At 46.1% G+C, this 25,826-nt stretch overlaps 10 non-coding genes and 2 pseudogenes across 10 annotated transcripts; all 12 read right to left on the bottom strand.

Moving 5' to 3' along the window:
* Window positions 1-4,355: 4,355 nt before the first annotated feature.
* On the bottom strand, window positions 4,356-4,546 carry LOC142681908 (U2 spliceosomal RNA). Its single transcript, XR_012853732.1, has one exon. It is a non-coding gene; the product is annotated as a U2 spliceosomal RNA (small nuclear RNA).
* Window positions 4,547-5,810: 1,264 nt separating this feature from the next.
* Window positions 5,811-6,001, bottom strand: LOC142681907 (U2 spliceosomal RNA). Its single transcript, XR_012853731.1, has one exon. It is a non-coding gene; the product is annotated as a U2 spliceosomal RNA (small nuclear RNA).
* A 1,275-nt stretch (window positions 6,002-7,276) lies between these two features.
* Window positions 7,277-7,467, bottom strand: LOC142681906 (U2 spliceosomal RNA). Its single transcript, XR_012853730.1, has one exon. It is a non-coding gene; the product is annotated as a U2 spliceosomal RNA (small nuclear RNA).
* A 1,259-nt stretch (window positions 7,468-8,726) lies between these two features.
* Window positions 8,727-8,917, bottom strand: LOC142681905 (U2 spliceosomal RNA). Its single transcript, XR_012853729.1, has one exon. It is a non-coding gene; the product is annotated as a U2 spliceosomal RNA (small nuclear RNA).
* Window positions 8,918-10,178: 1,261 nt separating this feature from the next.
* Window positions 10,179-10,369, bottom strand: LOC142681903 (U2 spliceosomal RNA). The gene has a single exon (XR_012853728.1). It is a non-coding gene; the product is annotated as a U2 spliceosomal RNA (small nuclear RNA).
* Window positions 10,370-11,642: 1,273 nt separating this feature from the next.
* On the bottom strand, window positions 11,643-11,833 carry LOC142681864 (U2 spliceosomal RNA). Its single transcript, XR_012853703.1, has one exon. It is a non-coding gene; the product is annotated as a U2 spliceosomal RNA (small nuclear RNA).
* Window positions 11,834-13,121: 1,288 nt separating this feature from the next.
* On the bottom strand, window positions 13,122-13,312 carry LOC142681894 (U2 spliceosomal RNA). The gene has a single exon (XR_012853724.1). It is a non-coding gene; the product is annotated as a U2 spliceosomal RNA (small nuclear RNA).
* A 1,119-nt stretch (window positions 13,313-14,431) lies between these two features.
* LOC142681881 (U2 spliceosomal RNA) lies at window positions 14,432-14,622 on the bottom strand. Its single transcript, XR_012853719.1, has one exon. It is a non-coding gene; the product is annotated as a U2 spliceosomal RNA (small nuclear RNA).
* A 1,275-nt stretch (window positions 14,623-15,897) lies between these two features.
* On the bottom strand, window positions 15,898-16,098 carry LOC142681886 (U2 spliceosomal RNA; annotated as a pseudogene).
* Window positions 16,099-17,448: 1,350 nt separating this feature from the next.
* LOC142681901 (U2 spliceosomal RNA) lies at window positions 17,449-17,559 on the bottom strand (annotated as a pseudogene).
* A 1,290-nt stretch (window positions 17,560-18,849) lies between these two features.
* On the bottom strand, window positions 18,850-19,040 carry LOC142681859 (U2 spliceosomal RNA). The gene has a single exon (XR_012853699.1). It is a non-coding gene; the product is annotated as a U2 spliceosomal RNA (small nuclear RNA).
* Window positions 19,041-20,330: 1,290 nt separating this feature from the next.
* Window positions 20,331-20,522, bottom strand: LOC142681885 (U2 spliceosomal RNA). Its single transcript, XR_012853722.1, has one exon. It is a non-coding gene; the product is annotated as a U2 spliceosomal RNA (small nuclear RNA).
* Window positions 20,523-25,826: the final 5,304 nt, after the last annotated feature.

Raw genomic sequence — 25,826 nt, 5'->3', positions numbered from 1 at the left:
TCAATAGACAACACACTAACCTCTTGCTTTCTCTCCCTTGCATCCCACAACACATCTCTCAACAAACAAAGATTTTCCCCAATCCTTCTCCCAGGAATTCCACACACCTGATCCTCCCCAATCACCTGACTGATCACATCTCTCATTCTATTGGCAATCATTTTAGCAAAAATCTTATAATCCACATTCAACAAAGTTATAGGTCTCCAATTCCTTACATCCTTCTCATCCCCTTTCTTATAAATCAGCACAACCACTCCACTCTTCATACTCTCCGCCAATCTACACTTTTCCCGCATAAAAACATATATCTCAATCATATCTAGCTTAATCACATCCCACATTCTCTTATAAAACTCCACTGGCAACCCATCCTCTCCCGGAGTTCTATTCACTGACATGCTTTCAATAGCTGTTTTAACCTCTTCCTCCCCAACTCCTCTCATCAGCCTATCATACTCCACTCTCTCCACCTGCTTCTCAATCACAGCCACCACATCAGACTCCAAATCTCTATCACACTCCTTTACTGCATACAATTCTCTGTAAAACTCTTCAACCACTCTTAACACCACTTTCCCTTTTACCACATTCCCATCCTTATCATACACACATACTAAATCCTCTTTCTTCCCAATCACTTTTTTAAAAAAATATCTCGAACATTTCTCATTCTTTTCTACCTTATCCAATCTTGCTTGATACATAATTTCCTTACCCTTCTTCACCATCCATTCTTTCATATTCTTCTTAACTTCCTCAATCTTCTCATCCACCTCCCAACCATTCTTCTTCAAATTCCTCAAAAACCCCAATCTTTTATACAAGCACTCATACTTTCTCCTTCTACCAGCTGCTCTTCTATAACCCACTTTCTTAAAATATACTTTTGTCTTTTGCTTCACCCAATCCCACCACTCCAACACATCTACAAACTCTTTCTTCCTTCCACACCAACTCCCATACAAATTAGCATATTTCCCATACACCTCCTCATCTTCTAACAAATTAACATTTAATTTCCATAAACCCCTCCCACTTATACATTCCACATCCAAAACCAGTTCACACATCACACACTCATGATCTGAATATATTACCCTCATTTGCATATAATTTTTTCCCATCACACCTTTCGACACAAAACACATATCTAGTCTTGAACTATAAATACCCCTGTCTGAAAAATATGTATCTTGGGGGTCTACCCCACATAATTTTATCACATCCTTCAACTGAAAATCAAACAATATATTTTTAACCACATTACCAGACACATCCACATTTTTTCCATCAATCTCACAATTAAAGTCCCCTATCCACACAACCGGATCCTTCCCAGGCAAAAACATTTTAACTTTTTCCAACAATTCCACTCTTTCATTCTTATTAGCTGGAGCATATATATTAATTATACGAACATTCACTCTATTAAATCTCACCACCACCATCACACACCTTCCCTCCTCAATAACAGTATAACTGCAAATTTCTATTTTTTTGTTTTTGAATAGAATCCCTATACCATCATTTCTATTTTTATTAGACATTGACCATATTGCAGGCCCGTGCACCCACTCCTCCTGCCCCACCACAAAATCTAATCCACACTCTTGTACACAGATTACATCCACATTTTGGTTTGCTAGAAAATCTAGTATTAGAGCCCTTCTAGCTCTACTTCTAAACATGCGGACATTAGAAGACAAAAATTTCAAAGACATAATAAAAAAACAACCCTAAGGAAGAAATTTAAGCAGTGTCATTATTTAAGGATTTTTCCCGGGCGTATTTTGGAAGTACCTTCTCCGCCAGCGCTTGTATCCATGTGGGCCTCAAATAGAGATTCGAACGGGTTCTCCAATGAAATCTCCGCTTCCTCCTCCTTTTCAAACCGTGGCTTTTTTGCCGTTTTCCTGGGGGGGCGAAAACATTCTGCACCTGAGACAGACACTTCCCCCGCAGGAGGTTCATCTTCCTCGGAGAGAGACCAGTCAATCCTTAACGACTCCTCGATCACAGTGCTCATGGGAGATTCCACAGCTGGGCTCATCAGCACCTCCCCCATCTCCACCTGCTGCTGCACTTGAACACTTTCATTTTCATGCCTTTTTTCCGCCTCCTCAGACATCCTCAAAATTCTTGCTCCTTCCTCCCTCTTCCTATCAAGATCTATTTGGTTTCTTTGCCTTCTAGCTTCCTCTTGCTTCTTCCTTTCTTCCCTCCTCTTTACAACCTCAGGACAGTCTCTATACATATGGCCAGTTTGTCCACACAGGTCACAGGCTCTAGGCTGTGGACACGCCCCAGCCTCATGTCCAGGATTTTTGCAATTCCTGCATAATTTAACCCCTGGGCAATCCTCCCTTAAATGGCCAAATTTGAAGCAGTTCCTACAGAAAGATGGCTGCCCTTGGTAGTAGAGGTAGCCTCTGTTCCCAGCCACAGAAAAGTTGGCAGGTGGGTGTCTCACTCCCCCAATGCAACTCTCGTCCGGCCTTAATTTTACCCAAAATTTATAGGTACCATTGAAGATATTGAGGATACTTCTTTGTTTTACCCCCCCTTTCACACTCAAACAGTACTGTCCAAGAAAATTCTTTAGGACATTGACATCAGTGAAAGGATTGAACACATGGATAAAAACAGTTTTTTCCTCTAACTCAAATAGTGGAACAAAAGTCACATTTTTCAGTACCTGGTTTGCAGCGTTGGTCTTCAGGCACTCGTAAAAAAGCAGGCAGGTCCCATCATTATAAAAGGAAACGTCATAAATACCTTGCTTTTTAGATTCCTGGATACAAAACACATCGTTTTCCAAGGTAATACCAGCCATTTTTTCCACGATTTCATGACCAATATACGAGATGCAGTTCTTCACACTGTCTGCGGTATCCACCTTCAGCCGGACGGTCTTCTGTATACCTGTTGAAAATTCCATACTTGCCATTTTGCCTATCGGTCCAGGACCATAGGAGGATCACCACTCAAGAGGTCTCCTGCTACTGCAGGAACACTCGCACCCCCAACCCAGACCAGAGCAATAAACTCTGATCTGAGCCAAAAGGCCGAGAAGCGATAACCCGAACGGGCCGCGCGTTGACCGAGCCTGCCCAATACTGCTGTTCACCCCTTGCAGCGATTCAGCCTACTCCTAGGCAATTCCATGGGGCCCTGCAGGCTCACACACACTCACAGCTACTAAGCGGGAGGTGAATAAAGGCCGGAGAGGAAGCAAGACAGGATTTGCTTCTTTTGCTTGCACCACAATGCAGTGCTGAAAGAGGAGGAATCGACATAAAAACGCCTTCCTGGCAACGCCCAAATGCCCTCCTGCCGTGCAAACACTGGCAGCAGCAGCAGCAGCAGCAGCAGCAGCAGTAAGTGCATGCCCACTGCCACCCCTTCTCCTTTCACACCTTGTATCAGCTTTAATCCAGTCCAGTGCTGCCTGCTGAGCAGCACTGACCAACACTGCCTGGGCCCAGGCTTTTATCTCTGAGGCCCCATTATGATGTCAGAAAGCTGGCTCTGGCTCCTGAGGTCTCCACTATGACACGTGCAAAGTTCCGTCTGAACTTTATATAAGACGGTGCGGCTCAGTCAGTCACTCAGTGTTGCCTGAGAGGGCAACACTGCAACAGCCGGCCCCCAGGCTGTCTTTTTTTTGCACAGCTAGTTGCCTCCAGGAGGCCACAAGAGGGAGACAAGGGACTGCAAAATGGAAAATAGGCATCCACCAACTTTACAGACAACTTGTTCTCCTTGCTCCTACAACCTCCATCCTTGCACAGTTTGTTATTCTTCCAGGTAACATAGTAACAAATCCAAATTGCTGCTCTCTTTGTAGGCAAGCAAGGGTTTGTTGCAACTGCAATTCTTACTTCTTCTTGAAATGTAGGGACCACAGTACATTCCATCACATCCATCTAGTGTACACAGGTAGGTCCATTGTGACGGGCGGGCGGGCGGGCTGGCTGCTTTAATGGCTGTTTGCTGTTCCCCTACTCCACTCCACTATTTGACTATGGTGCTGCATCAATCAGTGGCTGGCTCAGGTGCAGCTCTTTAACCTACCTAGGAGGGAGGGCGGAGAGAAGACAAGGAAGGTGAATGAGCTGTTCCAATGTGAAATGCCGGAAACACAGAAACACAGACGACACAAAACAAGAGGTGGCAATGTATTAATTAATTGCATTTAATAAATTAGCTCATTATCACACATGACTGTACAAATGCATTGTCCAACAGGTGTTGAAATAATGGGATTAAAAGGGGAGATCCCATCCGAAAGACAAAAACAATGGCAAACACAAAAAGCACTTTTGGAATCTGATTTTAGTAAACACATAAGGAAAGGGTGCACCGGTCCTGGAAATACTGCAATACCAGGTCAATGCGTGGAGTGGACAGAGCAAGCTCTATTTCCATCTCCCTGTTCTAAAAATCCATTTAATATATGGTCCCCAGATAGGGGACGTATCAGATATTAAACTGATAAGAACAGATACTACACTTGATCTTAGCCAAAAGGCCGAGAAGCGATAACCCGAACGGGCCGCGCGTTGACCGAGCCTGCCCAATACTGCTGTTCACCCCTTGCAGCGATTCAGCCTACTCCTAGGCAATTCCATGGGGCCCTGCAGGCTCACACACACTCACAGCTACTAAGCGGGAGGTGAATAAAGGCCGGAGAGGAAGCAAGACAGGATTTGCTTCTTTTGCTTGCACCACAATGCAGTGCTGAAAGAGGAGGAATCGACATAAAAACGCCTTCCTGGCAAGGCCCAAATGCCCTCCTGCCGTGCAAACACTGGCAGCAGCAGCAGCAGCAGCAGCAGTAAGTGCATGCCCACTGCCACCCCTTCTCCTTTCACACCTTGTATCAGCTTTAATCCAGTCCAGTGCTGCCTGCTGAGCAGCACTGACCAACACTGCCTGGGCCCAGGCTTTTATCTCTGAGGCCCCATTATGATGTCAGAAAGCTGGCTCTGGCTCCTGAGGTCTCCACTATGACACGTGCAAAGTTCCGTCTGAACTTTATATAAGACGGTGCGGCTCAGTCAGTCACTCAGTGTTGCCTGAGAGGGCAACACTGCAACAGCTGGCCCCCAGGCTGTCTTTTTTTTGCACAGCTAGTTGCCTCCAGGAGGCCACAAGAGGGAGACAAGGGACTGCAAAATGGAAAATAGGCATCCACCAACTTTACAGACAACTTGTTCTCCTTGCTCCTACAACCTCCATCCTTGCACAGTTTGTTATTCTTCCAGGTAACATAGTAACAAATCCAAATTGCTGCTCTCTTTGTAGGCAAGCAAGGGTTTGTTGCAACTGCAATTCTTACTTCTTCTTGAAATGTAGGGACCACAGTACATTCCATCACATCCATCTAGTGTACACAGGTAGGTCCATTGTGACGGGCGGGCGGGCGGGCTGGCTGCTTTAATGGCTGTTTGCTGTTCCCCTACTCCACTCCACTATTTGACTATGGTGCTGCATCAATCAGTGGCTGGCTCAGGTGCAGCTACCTACCTAGGAGGGAGGGCGGAGAGAAGACAAGGAAGGTGAATGAGCTGTTCCAATGTGAAATGCCGGAAACACAGAAACACAGACGACACAAAACAAGAGGTGGCAATGTATTAATTAATTGCATTTAATAAATTAGCTCATTATCACACATGACTGTACAAATGCATTGTCCAACACGTGTTGAAATAATGGGATTAAAAGGGGAGATCCCATCCGAAAGACAAAAACAATGGCAAACACAAAAAGCACTTTTGGAATCTGATTTTAGTAAACACATAAGGAAAGGGTGCACCGGTCCTGGAAATACTGCAATACCAGGTCAATGCGTGGAGTGGACAGAGCAAGCTCTATTTCCATCTCCCTGTTCTAAAAATCCATTTAATATATGGTCCCCAGATAGGGGACGTATCAGATATTAAACTGATAAGAACAGATACTACACTTGATCTTAGCCAAAAGGCCGAGAAGCGATAACCCGAACGGGCCGCGCGTTGACCGAGCCTGCCCAATACTGCTGTTCACCCCTTGCAGCGATTCAGCCTACTCCTAGGCAATTCCATGGGGCCCTGCAGGCACACACACACTCACAGCTACTAAGCGGGAGGTGAATAAAGGCCGGAGAGGAAGCAAGACAGGATTTGCTTCTTTTGCTTGCACCACAATGCAGTGCTGAAAGAGGAGGAATCGACATAAAAACGCCTTCCTGGCAACGCCCAAATGCCCTCCTGCCGTGCAAACACTGGCAGCAGCAGCAGCAGCAGCAGCAGCAGCAGTAAGTGCATGCCCACTGCCACCCCTTCTCCTTTCACACCTTGTATCAGCTTTAATCCAGTCCAGTGCTGCCTGCTGAGCAGCACTGACCAACACTGCCTGGGCCCAGGCTTTTATCTCTGAGGCCCCATTATGATGTCAGAAAGCTGGCTCTGGCTCCTGAGGTCTCCACTATGACACGTGCAAAGTTCCGTCTGAACTTTATATAAGACGGTGCGGCTCAGTCAGTCACTCAGTGTTGCCTGAGAGGGCAACACTGCAACAGCCGGCCCCCAGGCTGTCTTTTTTTTGCACAGCTAGTTGCCTCCAGGAGGCCACAAGAGGGAGACAAGGGACTGCAAAATGGAAAATAGGCATCCACCAACTTTACAGACAACTTGTTCTCCTTGCTCCTACAACCTCCATCCTTGCACAGTTTGTTATTCTTCCAGGTAACATAGTAACAAATCCAAATTGCTGCTCTCTTTGTAGGCAAGCAAGGGTTTGTTGCAACTGCAATTCTTACTTCTTCTTGAAATGTAGGGACCACAGTACATTCCATCACATCCATCTAGTGTACACAGGTAGGTCCATTGTGACGGGCGGGCGGGCGGGCTGGCTGCTTTAATGGCTGTTTGCTGTTCCCCTACTCCACTCCACTATTTGACTATGGTGCTGCATCAATCAGTGGCTGGCTCAGGTGCAGCTCTTTAACCTACCTAGGAGGGAGGGCGGAGAGAAGACAAGGAAGGTGAATGAGCTGTTCCAATGTGAAATGCCGGAAACACAGAAACACAGACGACACAAAACAAGAGGTGGCAATGTATTAATTAATTGCATTTAATAAATTAGCTCATTATCACACATGACTGTACAAATGCATTGTCCAACAGGTGTTGAAATAATGGGATTAAAAGGGGAGATCCCATCCGAAAGACAAAAACAATGGCAAACACAAAAAGCACTTTTGGAATCTGATTTTAGTAAACACATAAGGAAAGGGTGCACCGGTCCTGGAAATACTGCAATACCAGGTCAATGCGTGGAGTGGACAGAGCAAGCTCTATTTCCATCTCCCTGTTCTAAAAATCCATTTAATATATGGTCCCCAGATAGGGGACGTATCAGATATTAAACTGATAAGAACAGATACTACACTTGATCTTAGCCAAAAGGCCGAGAAGCGATAACCCGAACGGGCCGCGCGTTGACCGAGCCTGCCCAATACTGCTGTTCACCCCTTGCAGCGATTCAGCCTACTCCTAGGCAATTCCATGGGGCCCTGCAGGCTCACACACACTCACAGCTACTAAGCGGGAGGTGAATAAAGGCCGGAGAGGAAGCAAGACAGGATTTGCTTCTTTTGCTTGCACCACAATGCAGTGCTGAAAGAGGAGGAATCAACATAAAAACGCCTTCCTGGCAACGCCCAAATGCCCTCCTGCCGTGCAAACACTGGCAGCAGCAGCAGCAGCAGTAAGTGCATGCCCACTGCCACCCCTTCTCCTTTCACACCTTGTATCAGCTTTAATCCAGTCCAGTGCTGCCTGCTGAGCAGCACTGACCAACACTGCCTGGGCCCAGGCTTTTATCTCTGAGGCCCCATTATGATGTCAGAAAGCTGGCTCTGGCTCCTGAGGTCTCCACTATGACACGTGCAAAGTTCCGTCTGAACTTTATATAAGACGGTGCGGCTCAGTCAGTCACTCAGTGTTGCCTGAGAGGGCAACACTGCAACAGCCGGCCCCCAGGCTGTCTTTTTTTTGCACAGCTAGTTGCCTCCAGGAGGCCACAAGAGGGAGACAAGGGACTGCAAAATGGAAAATAGGCATCCACCAACTTTACAGACAACTTGTTCTCCTTGCTCCTACAACCTCCATCCTTGCACAGTTTGTTATTCTTCCAGGTAACATAGTAACAAATCCAAATTGCTGCTCTCTTTGTAGGCAAGCAAGGGTTTGTTGCAACTGCAATTCTTACTTCTTCTTGAAATGTAGGGACCACAGTACATTCCATCACATCCATCTAGTGTACACAGGTAGGTCCATTGTGACGGGCGGGCGGGCTGGCTGCTTTAATGGCTGTTTGCTGTTCCCCTACTCCACTCCACTATTTGACTATGGTGCTGCATCAATCAGTGGCTGGCTCAGGTGCAGCTCTTTAACCTACCTAGGAGGGAGGGCGGAGAGAAGACAAGGAAGGTGAATGAGCTGTTCCAATGTGAAATGCCGGAAACACAGAAACACAGACGACACAAAACAAGAGGTGGCAATGTATTAATTAATTGCATTTAATAAATTAGCTCATTATCACACATGACTGTACAAATGCATTGTCCAACAGGTGTTGAAATAATGGGATTAAAAGGGGAGATCCCATCCGAAAGACAAAAACAATGGCAAACACAAAAAGCACTTTTGAAATCTGATTTTAGTAAACACATAAGGAAAGGGTGCACCGGTCCTGGAAATACTGCAATACCAGGTCAATGCGTGGAGTGGACAGAGCAAGCTCTATTTCCATCTCCCTGTTCTAAAAATCCATTTAATATATGGTCCCCAGATAGGGGACGTATCAGATATTAAACTGATAAGAACAGATACTACACTTGATCTTAGCCAAAAGGCCGAGAAGCGATAACCCGAACGGGCCGCGCGTTGACCGAGCCTGCCCAATACTGCTGTTCACCCCTTGCAGCGATTCAGCCTACTCCTAGGCAATTCCATGGGGCCCTGCAGGCTCACACACACTCACAGCTACTAAGCGGGAGGTGAATAAAGGCCGGAGAGGAAGCAAGACAGGATTTGCTTCTTTTGCTTGCACCACAATGCAGTGCTGAAAGAGGAGGAATCGACATAAAAACGCCTTCCTGGCAACGCCCAAATGCCCTCCTGCCGTGCAAACACTGGCAGCAGCAGCAGCAGCAGCAGTAAGTGCATGCCCACTGCCACCCCTTCTCCTTTCAAACCTTGTATCAGCTTTAATCCAGTCCAGTGCTGCCTGCTGAGCAGCACTGACCAACACTGCCTGGGCCCAGGCTTTTATCTCTGAGGCCCCATTATGATGTCAGAAAGCTGGCTCTGGCTCCTGAGGTCTCCACTATGACACGTGCAAAGTTCCGTCTGAACTTTATATAAGACGGTGCGGCTCAGTCAGTCACTCAGTGTTGCCTGAGAGGGCAACACTGCAACAGCCGGCCCCCAGGCTGTCTTTTTTTTGCACAGCTAGTTGCCTCCAGGAGGCCACAAGAGGGAGACAAGGGACTGCAAAATGGAAAATAGGCATCCACCAACTTTACAGACAACTTGTTCTCCTTGCTCCTACAACCTCCATCCTTGCACAGTTTGTTATTCTTCCTGGTAACATAGTAACAAATCCAAATTGCTGCTCTCTTTGTAGGCAAGCAAGGGTTTGTTGCAACTGCAATTCTTACTTCTTCTTGAAATGTAGGGACCACAGTACATTCCATCACATCCATCTAGTGTACACAGGTAGGTCCATTGTGACGGGCGGGCGGGCGGGCTGGCTGCTTTAATGGCTGTTTGCTGTTCCCCTACTCCACTCCACTATTTGACTATGGTGCTGCATCAATCAGTGGCTGGCTCAGGTGCAGCTACCTACCTAGGAGGGAGGGCGGAGAGAAGACAAGGAAGGTGAATGAGCTGTTCCAATGTGAAATGCCGGAAACACAGAAACACAGACGACACAAAACAAGAGGTGGCAATGTATTAATTAATTGCATTTAATAAATTAGCTCATTATCACACATGACTGTACAAATGCATTGTCCAACAGGTGTTGAAATAATGGGATTAAAAGGGGAGATCCCATCCGAAAGACAAAAACAATGGCAAACACAAAAAGCACTTTTGGAATCTGATTTTAGTAAACACATAAGGAAAGGGTGCACCGGTCCTGGAAATACTGCAATACCAGGTCAATGCGTGGAGTGGACAGAGCAAGCTCTATTTCCATCTCCCTGTTCTAAAAATCCATTTAATATATGGTCCCCAGATAGGGGACGTATCAGATATTAAACTGATAAGAACAGATACTACACTTGATCTTAGCCAAAAGGCCGAGAAGCGATAACCCGAACGGGCCGCGCGTTGACCGAGCCTGCCCAATACTGCTGTTCACCCCTTGCAGCGATTCAGCCTACTCCTAGGCAATTCCATGGGGCCCTGCAGGCTCACACACACTCACAGCTACTAAGCGGGAGGTGAATAAAGGCCGGAGAGGAAGCAAGACAGGATTTGCTTCTTTTGCTTGCACCACAATGCAGTGCTGAAAGAGGAGGAATCGACATAAAAACGCCTTCCTGGCAACGCCCAAATGCCCTCCTGCCGTGCAAACACTGGCAGCAGCAGCAGCAGCAGCAGCAGCAATAAGTGCATGCCCACTTCCACCCCTTCTCCTTTCACACCTTGTATCAGCTTTAATCCAGTCCAGTGCTGCCTGCTGAGCAGCACTGACCAACACTGCCTGGGCCCAGGCTTTTATCTCTGAGGCCCCATTATGATGTCAGAAAGCTGGCTCTGGCTCCTGAGGTCTCCACTATGACACGTGCAAAGTTCCGTCTGAACTTTATATAAGACGGTGCGGCTCAGTCAGTCACTCAGTGTTGCCTGAGAGGGCAACACTGCAACAGCCGGCCCCCAGGCTGTCTTTTTTTTTGCACAGCTAGTTGCCTCCAGGAGGCCACAAGAGGGAGACAAGGGACTGCAAAATGGAAAATAGGCATCCACCAACTTTACAGACAACTTGTTCTCCTTGCTCCTACAACCTCCATCCTTGCACAGTTTGTTATTCTTCCAGGTAACATAGTAACAAATCCAAATTGCTGCTCTCTTTGTAGGCAAGCAAGGGTTTGTTGCAACTGCAATTCTTACTTCTTCTTGAAATGTAGGGACCACAGTACATTCCATCACATCCATCTAGTGTACACAGGTAGGTCCATTGTGACGGGCGGGCGGGCGGGCTGGCTGCTTTAATGGCTGTTTGCTGTTCCCCTACTCCACTCCACTATTTGACTATGGTGCTGCATCAATCAGTGGCTGGCTCAGGTGCAGCTCTTTAACCTACCTAGGAGGGAGGGCGGAGAGAAGACAAGGAAGGTGAATGAGCTGTTCCAATGTGAAATGCCGGAAACACAGAAACACAGACGACACAAAACAAGAGGTGGCAATGTATTAATTAATTGCATTTAATAAATTAGCTCATTATCACACATGACTGTACAAATGCATTGTCCAACAGGTGTTGAAATAATGGGATTAAAAGGGGAGATCCCATCCGAAAGACAAAAACAATGGCAAACACAAAAAGCACTTTTGGAATCTGATTTTAGTAAACACATAAGGAAAGGGTGCACCGGTCCTGGAAATACTGCAATACCAGGTCAATGCGTGGAGTGGACAGAGCAAGCTCTATTTCCATCTCCCTGTTCTTAAAATCCATTTAATATATGGTCCCCAGATAGGGGACGTATCAGATATTAAACTGATAAGAACAGATACTACACTTGATCTTAGCCAAAAGGCCGAGAAGCGATAACCCGAACGGGCCGCGCGTTGACCGAGCCTGCCCAATACTGCTGTTCACCCCTTGCAGCGATTCAGCCTACTCCTAGGCAATTCCATGGGGCCCTGCAGGCTCACACACACTCACAGCTACTAAGCGGGAGGTGAATAAAGGCCGGAGAGGAAGCAAGACAGGATTTGCTTCTTTTGCTTGCACCACAATGCAGTGCTGAAAGAGGAGGAATCGACATAAAAACGCCTTCCTGGCAACGCCCAAATGCCCTCCTGCCGTGCAATCACTGGCAGCAGCAGCAGCAGCAGCAGCAGCAGCAGCAGCAGCAGCAGCAGCAGTAAGTGCATGCCCACTGCCACCCTTTCTCCTTTCACACCTTGTATCAGCTTTAATCCAGTCCAGTGCTGCCTGCTGAGCAGCACTGACCAACACTGCCTGGGCCCAGGCTTTTATCTCTGAGGCCCCATTATGATGTCAGAAAGCTGGCTCTGGCTCCTGAGGTCTCCACTATGACACGTGCAAAGTTCCGTCTGAACTTTATATAAGACGGTGCGGCTCAGTCAGTCACTCAGTGTTGCCTGAGAGGGCAACACTGCAACAGCCGGCCCCCAGGCTGTCTTTTTTTTGCACAGCTAGTTGCCTCCAGGAGGCCACAAGAGGGAGACAAGGGACTGCAAAATGGAAAATAGGCATCCACCAACTTTACAGACAACTTGTTCTCCTTGCTCCTACAACCTCCATCCTTACACAGTTTGTTATTCTTCCTGGTAACATAGTAACAAATCCAAATTGCTGCTCTCTTTGTAGGCAAGCAAGGGTTTGTTGCAACTGCAATTCTTACTTCTTCTTGAAATGTAGGGACCACAGTACATTCCATCACATCCATCTAGTGTACACAGGTAGGTCCATTGTGACGGGCGGGCGGGCGGGCTGGCTGCTTTAATGGCTGTTTGCTGTTCCCCTACTCCACTCCACTATTTGACTATGGTGCTGCATCAATCAGTGGCTGGCTCAGGTGCAGCTACCTACCTAGGAGGGAGGGCGGAGAGAAGACAAGGAAGGTGAATGAGCTGTTCCAATGTGAAATGCCGGAAACACAGAAACACAGACGACACAAAACAAGAGGTGGCAATGTATTAATTAATTGCATTTAATAAATTAGCTCATTATCACACATGACTGTACAAATGCATTGTCCAACAGGTGTTGAAATAATGGGATTAAAAGGGGAGATCCCATCCGAAAGACAAAAACAATGGCAAACACAAAAAGCACTTTTGGAATCTGATTTTAGTAAACACATAAGGAAAGGGTGCACCGGTCCTGGAAATACTGCAATACCAGGTCAATGCGTGGAGTGGACAGAGCAAGCTCTATTTCCATCTCCCTGTTCTAAAAATCCATTTAATATATGGTCCCCAGATAGGGGACGTATCAGATATTAAACTGATAAGAACAGATACTACACTTGATCTTAGCCAAAAGGCCGAGAAGCGATAACCCGAACGTGCCGCGCGTTTTGCTTCTTTTGCTTGCACCACAATGCAGTGCTGAAAGAGGAGGAATTGACATAAAAACGCCTTCCTGGCAACGCCCAAATGCCCTCCTGCCGTGCAAACACTGGCAGCAGCAGCAGCAGCAGCAGCAGTAAGTGCATGCCCACTGCCACCCCTTCTCCTTTCACACCTTGTATCAGCTTTAATCCAGTCCAGTGCTGCCTGCTGAGCAGCACTGACCAACACTGCCTGGGCCCAGGCTTTTATCTCTGAGGCCCCATTATGATGTCAGAAAGCTGGCTCTGGCTCCTGAGGTCTCCACTATGACACGTGCAAAGTTCCATCTGAACTTTATATAAGACGGTGCGGCTCAGTCAGTCACTCAGTGTTGCCTGAGAGGGCAACACTGCAACAGCCGGCCCCCAGGCTGTCTTTTTTTTGCACAGCTAGTTGCCTCCAGGAGGCCACAAGAGGGAGACAAGGGACTGCAAAATGGAAAATAGGCATCCACCAACTTTACAGACAACTTGTTCTCCTTGCTCCTACAACCTCCATCCTTGCACAGTTTGTTATTCTTCCAGGTAACATAGTAACAAATCCAAATTGCTGCTCTCTTTGTAGGCAAGCAAGGGTTTGTTGCAACTGCAATTCTTACTTCTTCTTGAAATGTAGGGACCACAGTACATTCCATCACATCCATCTAGTGTACACAGGTAGGTCCATTGTGACGGGCGGGCGGGCGGGCTGGCTGCTTTAATGGCTGTTTGCTGTTCCCCTACTCCACTCCACTATTTGACTATGGTGCTGCATCAATCAGTGGCTGGCTCAGGTGCAGCTACCTACCTAGGAGGGAGGGCGGAGAGAAGACAAGGAAGGTGAATGAGCTGTTCCAATATGAAATGCCGGAAACACAGAAACACAGACGACACAAAACAAGAGGTGGCAATGTATTAATTAATTGCATTTAATAAATTAGCTCATTATCACACATGACTGTACAAATGCATTGTCCAACAGGTGTTGAAATAATGGGATTAAAAGGGGAGATCCCATCCGAAAGACAAAAACAATGGCAAACACAAAAAGCACTTTTGGAATCTGATTTTAGTAAACACATAAGGAAAGGGTGCACCGGTCCTGGAAATACTGCAATACCAGGTCAATGCGTGGAGTGGACAGAGCAAGCTCTATTTCCATCTCCCTGTTCTAAAAATCCATTTAATATATGGTCCCCAGATAGGGGACGTATCAGATATTAAACTGATAAGAACAGATACTACACTTGATCTTAGCCAAAAGGCCGAGAAGCGATAACCCGAACGGGCCGCGCGTTGACCGAGCCTGCCCAATACTGCTGTTCACCCCTTGCAGCGATTCAGCCTACTCCTAGGCAATTCCATGGGGCCCTGCAGGCTCACACACACTCACAGCTACTAAGCGGGAGGTGAATAAAGGCCGGAGAGGAAGCAAGACAGGATTTGCTTCTTTTGCTTGCACCACAATGCAGTGCTGAAAGAGGAGGAATCGACATAAAAACGCCTTCCTGGCAACGCCCAAATGCCCTCCTGCCGTGCAAACACTGGCAGCAGCAGCAGCAGCAGCAGCAGCAGCAGTAAGTGCATGCCCACTGCCACCCCTTCTCCTTTCACACCTTGTATCAGCTTTAATCCAGTCCAGTGCTGCCTGCTGAGCAGCACTGACCAACACTGCCTGGGCCCAGGCTTTTATCTCTGAGGCCCCATTATGATGTCAGAAAGCTGGCTCTGGCTCCTGAGGTCTCCACTATGACACGTGCAAAGTTCCGTCTGAACTTTATATAAGACGGTGCGGCTCAGTCAGTCACTCAGTGTTGCCTGAGAGGGCAACACTGCAACAGCCGGCCCCCAGGCTGTCTTTTTTTTGCACAGCTAGTTGCCTCCAGGAGGCCACAAGAGGGAGACAAGGGACTGCAAAATGGAAAATAGGCATCCACCAACTTTACAGACAACTTGTTCTCCTTGCTCCTACAACCTCCATCCTTGCACAGTTTGTTATTCTTCCAGGTAACATAGTAACAAATCCAAATTGCTGCTCTCTTTGTAGGCAAGCAAGGGTTTGTTGCAACTGCAATTCTTACTTCTTCTTGAAATGTAGGGACCACAGTACATTCCATCACATCCATCTAGTGTACACAGGTAGGTCCATTGTGACGGGCGGGCGGGCGGGCTGGCTGCTTTAATGGCTGTTTGCTGTTCCCCTACTCCACTCCACTATTTGACTATGGTGCTGCATCAATCAGTGGCTGGCTCAGGTGCAGCTCTTTAACCTACCTAGGAGGGAGGGCGGAGAGAAGACAAGGAAGGTGAATGAGCTGTTCCAATGTGAAATGCCGGAAACACAGAAACACAGACGACACAAAACAAGAGGTGGCAATGTATTAATTAATTGCATTTAATAAATTAGCTCATTATCACACATGACTGTACAAATGCATTGTCCAACAGGTGTTGAAATAATGGGATTAAAAGGGGAGATCCCATCCGAAAGACAAAAACAATGGCAAACACAAAAAGCACTTTTGGAATCTGATTTTAGTAAACACATAAGGAAAGGGTGCACCGGTCCTGGAAATACTGCAATACCAGGTCAATGCGTGGAGTGGACAGAGCAAGCTCTATTTCCATCTCCCTGTTCTAAAAATCCATTTAATATATGGTCCCCAGATAGGGGACGTATCAGATATTAAACTGATAAGAACAGATTTTTTTTTTTTTTTTTTTTTTCATTCAGATCACGTCTTAAAAATCATAAAATTCAAAATAAAAAAGACTTAGATCATCACAATGAAAACTGAAAACGTACAATTAATTTTTGTTTTCCTCTTTCCTTTTTTTTTCTTAAGAAATCAAAAAAACATTCCTTTTTTAACAGCAATAGTTCCTAACATATCCACTAGATGTTCCTGCAAATCATTACCATCCCACTCACAGTTTACAATGCACGTTAACCACGTTGGCACACCATACCTTTCAAGAAACCCTGGTAAATTTTCTCTTACACAGAGCCGCACCCTCCTCCGCATTTTTTCAAAATTAATTTTACTACGTAACTGCTCTACTTCTTCCAATAACCTGTCTCTTTCTGCTCTTTCCTCTTCTGAAATGACACTTTTTTTCTTTCTCTCTGCTTTTTTCCTTTTTTTCTCATCACTTTGCCCACTTCCTTCCAATTTGTGAAGCTTGCCTTCTTCCAAACTAACTTCCGCTTCCTTTCTTTTGACTATCTTCTTATTTTCCTCTTGTACCTCACGTTTGCTTTTCTTTGGGCACGATTTGAATATGTGCCCCTCCTCTCCACACATATTACATACTTTCCCTTTCTGACATTCATTATACTTATGTCCCTCTTGCAGACATTTTGTACACATTACTTTCTCACAGGCTTCTCTCTCATGACCATACTCTTTACAATTCAAACAAAACATATCCATTCCAAGAAAAAATAAATTTCCACACGCACTTCCAATCTTGAACCGCGCTGGAGGAAACAATAGGTTTCTAGATTCACCAATTCTCACAAATTTACAAAGAAATTTCCACTTCCCAGTCCAAAATCCAAAAGGGTTAAACACTTTCCCCTTTCCCACCACCTCCTCACAAAACTTATTGAGAAATAACTTAATGTCCTCTTCATCCACGTAAGGCGAAAACATTTTTACAACCACCAACTTTTTGTTTGGCACAAAATGTGGTGTTACCTTCACACCCACAAGTCTTGGGTCCCTTTTACCTTCCTTCAAGCGTTCTAAAAAGACAGCATAAATTTCTTCTGTGGCGAAGGTAACGTCAAAGCACCCTCTCCTCGGATAGTCCATCACCGCCAAAATGCATGATCTCTCCAGCTGAAAGAAATCCAACAAAAGAACCTTTGTGATGAACTCCAGATCCTTCCTTTGTCGCTCAGATTCCTCCACGAAAAACCGGACAGCATTCCTGGTACGCATATATTCGGGAATTTCCTCCATCCTGCTCCAAACGAATTCCAGCAATCTCCAAAGAATACCTTCAGTACCGAAGTACCAGGCAGGTGATCGCTCCCCGTTGCCCTGGACTAATCCTCCTCCCCAATAGCAGCAGAGGGGTGAAGTCTCTCCTAAGAGAAACGATCCCCCCAGGCCAAGGAAAAGGGTACCAGGGCACCTCCTGACCAAGAAACAAGGCAATACCCTAAAGTACTACACTTGATCTTAGCCAAAAGGCCGAGAAGCGATAACCCGAGCGGCCCTTGCCTTGCCCGAGCCTGTCCCATACTGCTGTTCACCCCTTGCAGCGATTCAGCCTACTCCTAGGCAATTCCATGGGGCCCTGCAGGCTCACACACATTTACAGCTACTAAGCGGGAGGTGAATAAAGGCCGGAGAGGAAGCCAGACAGGATTTGCTTCTTTTGCTTGCACCACAATGCAGTGCTGAAAGAGGAGGAATCTACATAAAAACGCCTTCCTGGCAACGCCCAAATGCCCTCCTGCCATGCAGATAAACACTGGCAGCGGCAGCAAGTGCATGCCCACAGCCACCCCTTGTTCCTTCACACCTTGTATCAGCTTTAATCCAGTCCTGTGCTGCCTGCTGAGCAGCACTGAACAACACTGCCTGGGCCCAGGCTTTTATCTCTGAGGCAGGCCCCATTATGATGTCAGAAAGCTGGCTCTGGAATCCTGAGGGCTCCACTATGACACGTGCAAAGTTCCGTCTGAACTTTATATAAGACTGTGAGGCTCAGTCAGTCACTCAGTGTTGCCTGAGAGGGCAACACTGCAACAGCCGGCCGCCAGGCTGTCTTTTTTTTGCACATTTATTTGCCTCCAGGAGGCCACAAGAGGGAGACAAGGGACTGCAAAATGGAAAATAGGCATCCACCAACTTTACAGACAACTTCTCTTTGCTCCTACAACCTCCATCCTTGCACAGTTTGTTATTCTTCCAGGTAACATAGTAACAAATCCAAATTGCTGCTCTCTTTGTAGGCAAGCAAGGGTTTGTTGCAACTGCAATTCTTACTTCTTCTTGAAATGTAGGGACGACAGTACATTCCATCACATCCACCTAGTGTACACAGGTAGGTCCATTGTGGCGGGTAGGCGGCTGGCTGCTTTAATGGCTGTTTGCTGTTCCCCTACTCCACTCCACTCCACTATTTGACTGTGGTGCTGCATCAATCAGTGGCTGGCTCAGGTGCAGCTCTTTAACTTACCTAGGAGGGAGGGAGGGAGGGCGGAGAGAAGACAAGGAAGGTGAATGAGCTGTTCCAATGTGAAATGCCGGAAACACAGAAACACAGAAGACACACACACACACACACACACACACACAACAAGAGGTGGCAATGTATTCATTAATTGCATTTAATAAATGAGCTCATTATCACACATGACTGTACAAATGCATTGTCCAACAGGTGTTGAAATAATGGGATTAAAAGGGGAGATCCCTTCAGAAAGACAGAAACAATGGCAAAGAGAAAAAACACTTTTGGAATCTGATTTTAGTCAACACATAAGGGAAGGGTGCACCGGTCCTGGAAATACTGCAATACCAGGTCAATGCGTGGAGTGGACAGAGCAAGCTCTATTTCCATCTCCCTGTTCTAAAAATCCATTTAATATATGGTCCCCAGATAGGGGACGTATCAGATATTAAACTGATAAGAACAGATACTACACTTGATCTTAGCCAAAAGGCCGAGAAGCGATAACCCGAGCGGCCCTTGCCTTGCCCGAGCCTGTCCCATACTGCTGTTCACCCCTTGCAGCGATTCAGCCTACTCCTAGGCAATTCCATGGGGCCCTGCAGGCTCACACACATTTACAGCTACTAAGCGGGAGGTGAATAAAGGCCGGAGAGGAAGCCAGACAGGATTTGCTTCTTTTGCTTGCACCACAATGCAGTGCTGAAAGAGGAGGAATCTACATAAAAACGCCTTCCTGGCAACGCCCAAATGCCCTCCTGCCATGCAGATAAACACTGGCAGCGGCAGCAAGTGCATGCCCACAGCCACCCCTTGTTCCTTCACACCTTGTATCAGCTTTAATCCAGTCCTGTGCTGCCTGCTGAGCAGCACTGAACAACACTGCCTGGGCCCAGGCTTTTATCTCTGAGGCAGGCCCCATTATGATGTCAGAAAGCTGGCTCTGGAATCCTGAGGGCTCCACTATGACACGTGCAAAGTTCCGTCTGAACTTTATATAAGACTGTGAGGCTCAGTCAGTCACTCAGTGTTGCCTGAGAGGGCAACACTGCAACAGCCGGCCGCCAGGCTGTCTTTTTTTTGCACATTTATTTGCCTCCAGGAGGCCACAAGAGGGAGACAAGGGACTGCAAAATGGAAAATAGGCATCCACCAACTTTACAGACAACTTCTCTTTGCTCCTACAACCTCCATCCTTGCACAGTTTGTTATTCTTCCAGGTAACATAGTAACAAATCCAAATTGCTGCTCTCTTTGTAGGCAAGCAAGGGTTTGTTGCAACTGCAATTCTTACTTCTTCTTGAAATGTAGGGACGACAGTACATTCCATCACATCCACCTAGTGTACACAGGTAGGTCCATTGTGGCGGGTAGGCGGCTGGCTGCTTTAATGGCTGTTTGCTGTTCCCCTACTCCACTCCACTCCACTATTTGACTGTGGTGCTGCATCAATCAGTGGCTGGCTCAGGTGCAGCTCTTTAACTTACCTAGGAGGGAGGGAGGGAGGGCGGAGAGAAGACAAGGAAGGTGAATGAGCTGTTCCAATGTGAAATGCCGGAAACACAGAAACACAGAAGACACACACACACACACACACACACACACAACAAGAGGTGGCAATGTATTCATTAATTGCATTTAATAAATGAGCTCATTATCACACATGACTGTACAAATGCATTGTCCAACAGGTGTTGAAATAATGGGATTAAAAGGGGAGATCCCTTCAGAAAGACAGAAACAATGGCAAAGAGAAAAAACACTTTTGGAATCTGATTTTAGTCAACACATAAGGGAAGGGTGCACCGGTCCTGGAAATACTGCAATACCAGGTCAATGCGTGGAGTGGACAGAGCAAGCTCTATTTCCATCTCCCTGTTCTAAAAATCCATTTAATATATGGTCCCCAGATAGGGGACGTATCAGATATTAAACTGATAAGAACAGATAAGGTTTCAACAAAGTTTTTTATTGGCAAAAATAATATATTTTACAGACTTTTTTTTAAAATTGAAACCACAAGATAAAATCAACAGCATAATACATGAATATTCATACATTTAAATGAATACAAAAGTAATAATAATAAGACCATTAATACAGATGTTATAATAAAAGTACAGAACAATAGCAGGATAAAATTTATACAGGGCATAAAAGACATAAAAGAATAAAACCATTTTTATTTACAATGTTATGGTATTCCACATTTGCAAACACCACATGGATGTTGCTTCTTTTACCCCTAGCTGCTTTTTGTCCCTAAGATAATAAATATACATTTCACTTAGGGCATATTTCACACAATTTTTAACGTCAATAAAATCATGTTTAAAAAGCAGAATGTTCCTAACCTTCCAGATGGCATTCTTAAAACAGTTTAAAATGATCCAACAGACCATTTGCTGTTTAAAACTTGGGCAGTTAAAAAGACCATAAAACACGTATTCAAATTTAAGATCTTTAAGACCGCAGGCCCATTTCAGCAATGGGCCTACCTTCCTCCAAACCTCCTGTGCATATGGGCAGTTCCAAAACAGGTGCATTACCGTCTCGTCGTCACCACACCTGTCTCTCGGGCACTTGGCTCTCGCCACCAGTCCTCGCCTATGCTGGAATTCACGAGTAGGGAGGCACCGGTGAACGATTGCCCAGGCAAGGTCCTTGTGCACATTTGCCATAAATTTCCCGAAAACGTTCCGCCACACCACCTTGGACCTTGCCTGTGAGAAATTTGAAACTGCCAGTGTATCCTCCTGCCGCCTACAGGAGAGTGACACTTTTTTCTGGTCCCCCAATATGTCAGGCTCCAATTCTTGGAGACCTAGGAGCCTGACAGTTTTTTCGAGCACCGCATATTGTTTTGGGGGACACAGAAGCACAGGAGAATTCAAAGGGACACGAAACCATCGTTTAAAAATCATGCCCGTAGCGTACTTTAAAAAGTAGCTAAAAATACCATCAGAATTATACATTTTAAAACAGAAGCAAAAGTATTTAATGTAAAAGAAGTTAAAAAGGTTAGGAACATCTCTCCCGCCATTGTCCTTACATCTGTACATAAAATCACGTTTTAGTTTTTCCATTTTGGAACCCCATAAAAACATAAAACAGATCCTGGTCACTTTTTTAATATATAAAATTGTTGGAGGGAAAACCATAGCTACATAAAGCATTATGGGTAATAAAACAGATTTAATTATTAAAACTTTTCCCTCCATGGTGAGATTTCTCAAATTCCACATTAAAACCTTTTTTTCCATTTTGGCAATTACTGAATCCCAATTGGGTCTCCCATCGTTTTCTTGATTAAAAACAATTCCTAAAATTTTTATCTGATCCTGCTGCATGTTAACTCCTGGTGTCACAGAGGAATCCCATACACCAGTATAAAAACAGTCACACTTATCAACGTTTAATTTAAAACCAGAGGCTTCACAAAAAAAGCCGGTGTTCCTCAATGCCCGTCTCATAGAAGCGGCGTCTGGGCATAGGACGGTGGCGTCATCCATATAGCCTAGGATTTTTACCTGGTTCCCCCTTCCTCCAGGTATGGGCACGCCTCTGATGACTTTATCATCTCTTATTAGGGTGAACAGAGGTTCTATGGCACAAATAAAAAGGAGCGGAGACAACGGGCACCCCTGTTTCACCCCTGATAAAAGAGGAACACCTTTAGTTAAAAATCCGTTGATAGAAATTTGGCTAAAACAGGATCGATATAAAAGCTTAATACGTGTTAAAATAATTTCAGGAACAGCCATCTTTTTAAGAACCATAAAAAGATATTCATGGGAGACCCGGTCAAAAGCCTTCTCGAAATCTAAGGATAAAATAGCAAGGCTTTGACCCCTTTCTTTAAAATACCAAATGATGTCACGTAAAATATTCAGGGACTCAGTAATTGACCTCCCAGGTACCCCACATACCTGGTTTGGATGGATTAATTTATGAATAAAAGGTTTAAAACGGATTGTTATTAGTTTAGCTAAAATTTTACAATCAACGTTTAAAAGAGTAATAGGGCGCCAGTTTTTTAACTGGTCCCTCTCACCTTTTTTAAAAATTAAGGACACAATCCCCCTCCTCCAGGAAGGGGGCAGCTCTTCAGTAATAAAAACTTCCTTATACAATAAAAACATGTCATTCTTTAAAATTTCCCAAAAAGCATGATAAAATTCGATGGGCAGACCATCTTCCCCAGGAGCTTTCCCATTAGAAAAACTTTTAAAAGCAAATAAAAGTTCCTCCAAGGTAATATTACGGGATAAAACTTCCTGGTCTAAAATATCTAGCTTGGCATCAAGGGAATTAAGAACATGTTCTAAAAAGGAAGGATCAATATTTTTCTTGTTAAAAAGAGATTGGTAGAAATTAAAAGCAGAATTTAAAATGCCGACCATAGTGGTTTCTCCTTCAAGGTTTAAAATGACATCTCGTTTATCCATTACCTTTTTGAAGAAGAACCGGGAACACTTCTCGCCATCCTCGAGGTGCTTTACATGTGAATTAAAAATTATTTGTTTCCCTTTCTCTTCTATGGCATGTTTTATTTCAGCTTTAAGATTTAAGATATCATCATCAACATCCATACCAATCTCCTTCAATTTAAAAAGTACATGTAAACGTTTATTAAGAACATAAAACCATTGTTTTTTCTCTTTTGCTTTCTTCTTACCTGCTCGAATAAAAAAAGCTCTGATTTTGGGTTTAATGCCCTCCCACCAGTGTAGCATAGGCTGACTGGGCGCTCTATGGGACTGCCAACACTGGTAGGTCCGCACAAACTCCTCTTTAATGATGGGGTCCTCCAGGAGTGTGGTGTTTAGTCTCCAGGGACCCCTACAAGCTTTTTGCTCTCCCTCTAGCTCCAGGTGCACTGAAAGGAGCTTGTGATCAGATAAAATATTTGTTAAAAGCAAACATTTTTTGGGAATAAAACTATTAGAAGTGAAAATAAAATCAATTCTGGAGCTCACTCTTCCATTGGACCAGGTGGGGCCTGGGTCCGCAGGCAAGAGTTCCCTCCAGCAATCTTTCAATTTAAAATCACCAATAAAATTCTTGAGCAGGTAAGAAGTACGGTCAATTTTTCGATTAAAATCCCCACCCTGCCGGTGTTCTCCATCTCGCACACAGTTAAAATCACCACCCACCAGCAGGGGGGTAGACCCAACACAAAACAATGGTAAAATCTCTAATAGTTCTGCCCTCTCCTGTTTGGTAGGAGGGGCATAAACGTTTAAAACACGAATTAAAATTCCATTAAAAAGCAAATGTATTAAAATAGCTCTGCCGGGCATGATTTCAGTCACTGTTTGGATGGAGATAAAACGACCTCGGCAGAGCAATCCAACCCCCGCAGAGCGACAGTCATTTCCACCAGACCAGACTGAGGGGCCTAGTTTCCAGTCCATCTTTAAATCTTGATATTCCAAGTCATTAGGGATTCCACATTCTTGAAGCAGGCAAAGGTCAAAGTCCACAGTCTCTAAAAATGAAAATAAAGCAGTCCTGCGGACAGGGCTCTTTAGGGACCTCACATTTAGTGAGGCGACTTTGATAGGAACCAACATAGTCTTAGTTGAGGTCAGGGTCCGAACCAGAAGAGTCGTATTCGGAGATCAGCTGCGAGTCTGGACCCCCTTTTTGAGGGGTCAATAAATCTTGGATGTTGGTAGGGTCAGAGCCAGATACGTGGGCGGCTCCAACCCCCACACTGCTCTCATCCGAACTCCGATAGGCAGCTTTCCTCCGAACTCCGGACTCCTCTTCCTCTCGCTGTCTCTTTGCAGAATGGCTCCTATCCATCTCCTCGAAGTCGCTCTCACCCATCTCTGGCCCCTGGCTGAAGATATCGCTGATGTCCTTCCTGGGCAGCTGCACAGGGGCCTGTGAGGTCCCATCACTCTTGGCAACCTTTGCCTGCTTACGGGGAGCCTTCATCGCAAGCCCCTCCACAACCGCAGTGGAGGAACTTTGCTCCGACCCCCCCGTTGACCGGAAATGGTCAAAACGAGGCTCCAATCCAGCATATTTTAGGGTTTTCTTAATGGAGCCCTCGTCTGACACAGAGTGTCTCCGCTCCATGCCCACACTCTTGGGACAGGCGTCAGGTCCTACTGCAGAACCTACGGAGCCACGACGCCTGTCGCTAACCACTGCCTCAACAGGGTCCACTGCAGGCGGAGCAGAGGACCTGTTTGCAGAGGTGCCGGTCAACTTATGTCCAGCAGAGTCAGAATTCCTCCTGCTCTGCCTGGACCCGGTGGAATCCCTATGGCCGTCCCTCGAGGCTGACATCGGTGGGCCCCCCGATGGAGCTGTGAAGGACTTTGGCCTGGACCCCTCAGTCGTCAATGCTCGTTTTGGGGCATTACCAGCGGCGTCTGCACATGTTGCAAACTGCCGCTCTGGCCCTGGTCTGGGTGGCCCAGATTTCGCTCTGCGGGGGCAGTCTTTAAAAGCATGCCCAGTCATGCCGCACAGATTGCACAACACCTCGGAACTGCATTTTGCCGCCACGTGTCCAACCTGGCCACACCTATTACACTGCACCACATGGGGCCGGTCACAATGTTCTCTGGTGTGGCCATATCTCAAGCAGTTCCGGCAGGCTATTGGCATCTGGGGGTAAAATAAGAATCCTCGATTCTTCCCAATGGCAAAGTTCTGGGGTGGGTGATGTAAGCCTCCAATGCCATTGGGATCCTGGCGGAACTTCACCCAATATTTCCTTTTGCCATTCCAGAAGCTCTGGGTGTTCAAGATTTTGTGTGAGAAGCGGACCTCCCTGCAGTAACGACTGAGGAAGGTTTCAATGTCACACTCTGAGACAAATGGACTGAACATGCACATCACGAGCGGGACTTCTTCCTCCCCGTAGAGGAATAAAAAGTTCAGTCCATTTAGCCGCTCCTCACTCTGGTCCGCATCAGATAGTCTCTTGTGCATATTCTCGCAGCATGCCGCGGCCGTAAAGGAGATGGTGTACCGACCGCGGCTTTCCTGGTCATTGAGACACAGGATGTCCGCCCGCTTGAGCCCCAGGAAGTCCAGCAGAATCACCTCCACAATGAAGCGAAGGTTCTTCCGCTGACGATGGCCTTCTTCCACCTCAATGCGGACGGACTGGCGCAACCGGGTGTCCCCGGATGCGAAACCAAATGTAAATGGCATTTTCAGTGCCTGGGGGCTAAGCCTGTCCCTTATAGCAGCAAGGGCTCAGATTCCACAATTAAGTGGAACCCTCCCCCAAGGCCAAGGATTAGGGTACCCCAGACACCTACGA

Source organism: Rhinoderma darwinii, assembly GCF_050947455.1.
Source record: "Rhinoderma darwinii isolate aRhiDar2 chromosome 2 unlocalized genomic scaffold, aRhiDar2.hap1 SUPER_2_unloc_60, whole genome shotgun sequence".
Taxonomy (NCBI): domain Eukaryota; kingdom Metazoa; phylum Chordata; class Amphibia; order Anura; family Rhinodermatidae; genus Rhinoderma; species Rhinoderma darwinii.
The sequence above is the reverse complement of the archived record's forward strand: the minus strand, read 5'-3'. Positions and strand labels throughout refer to the sequence as shown.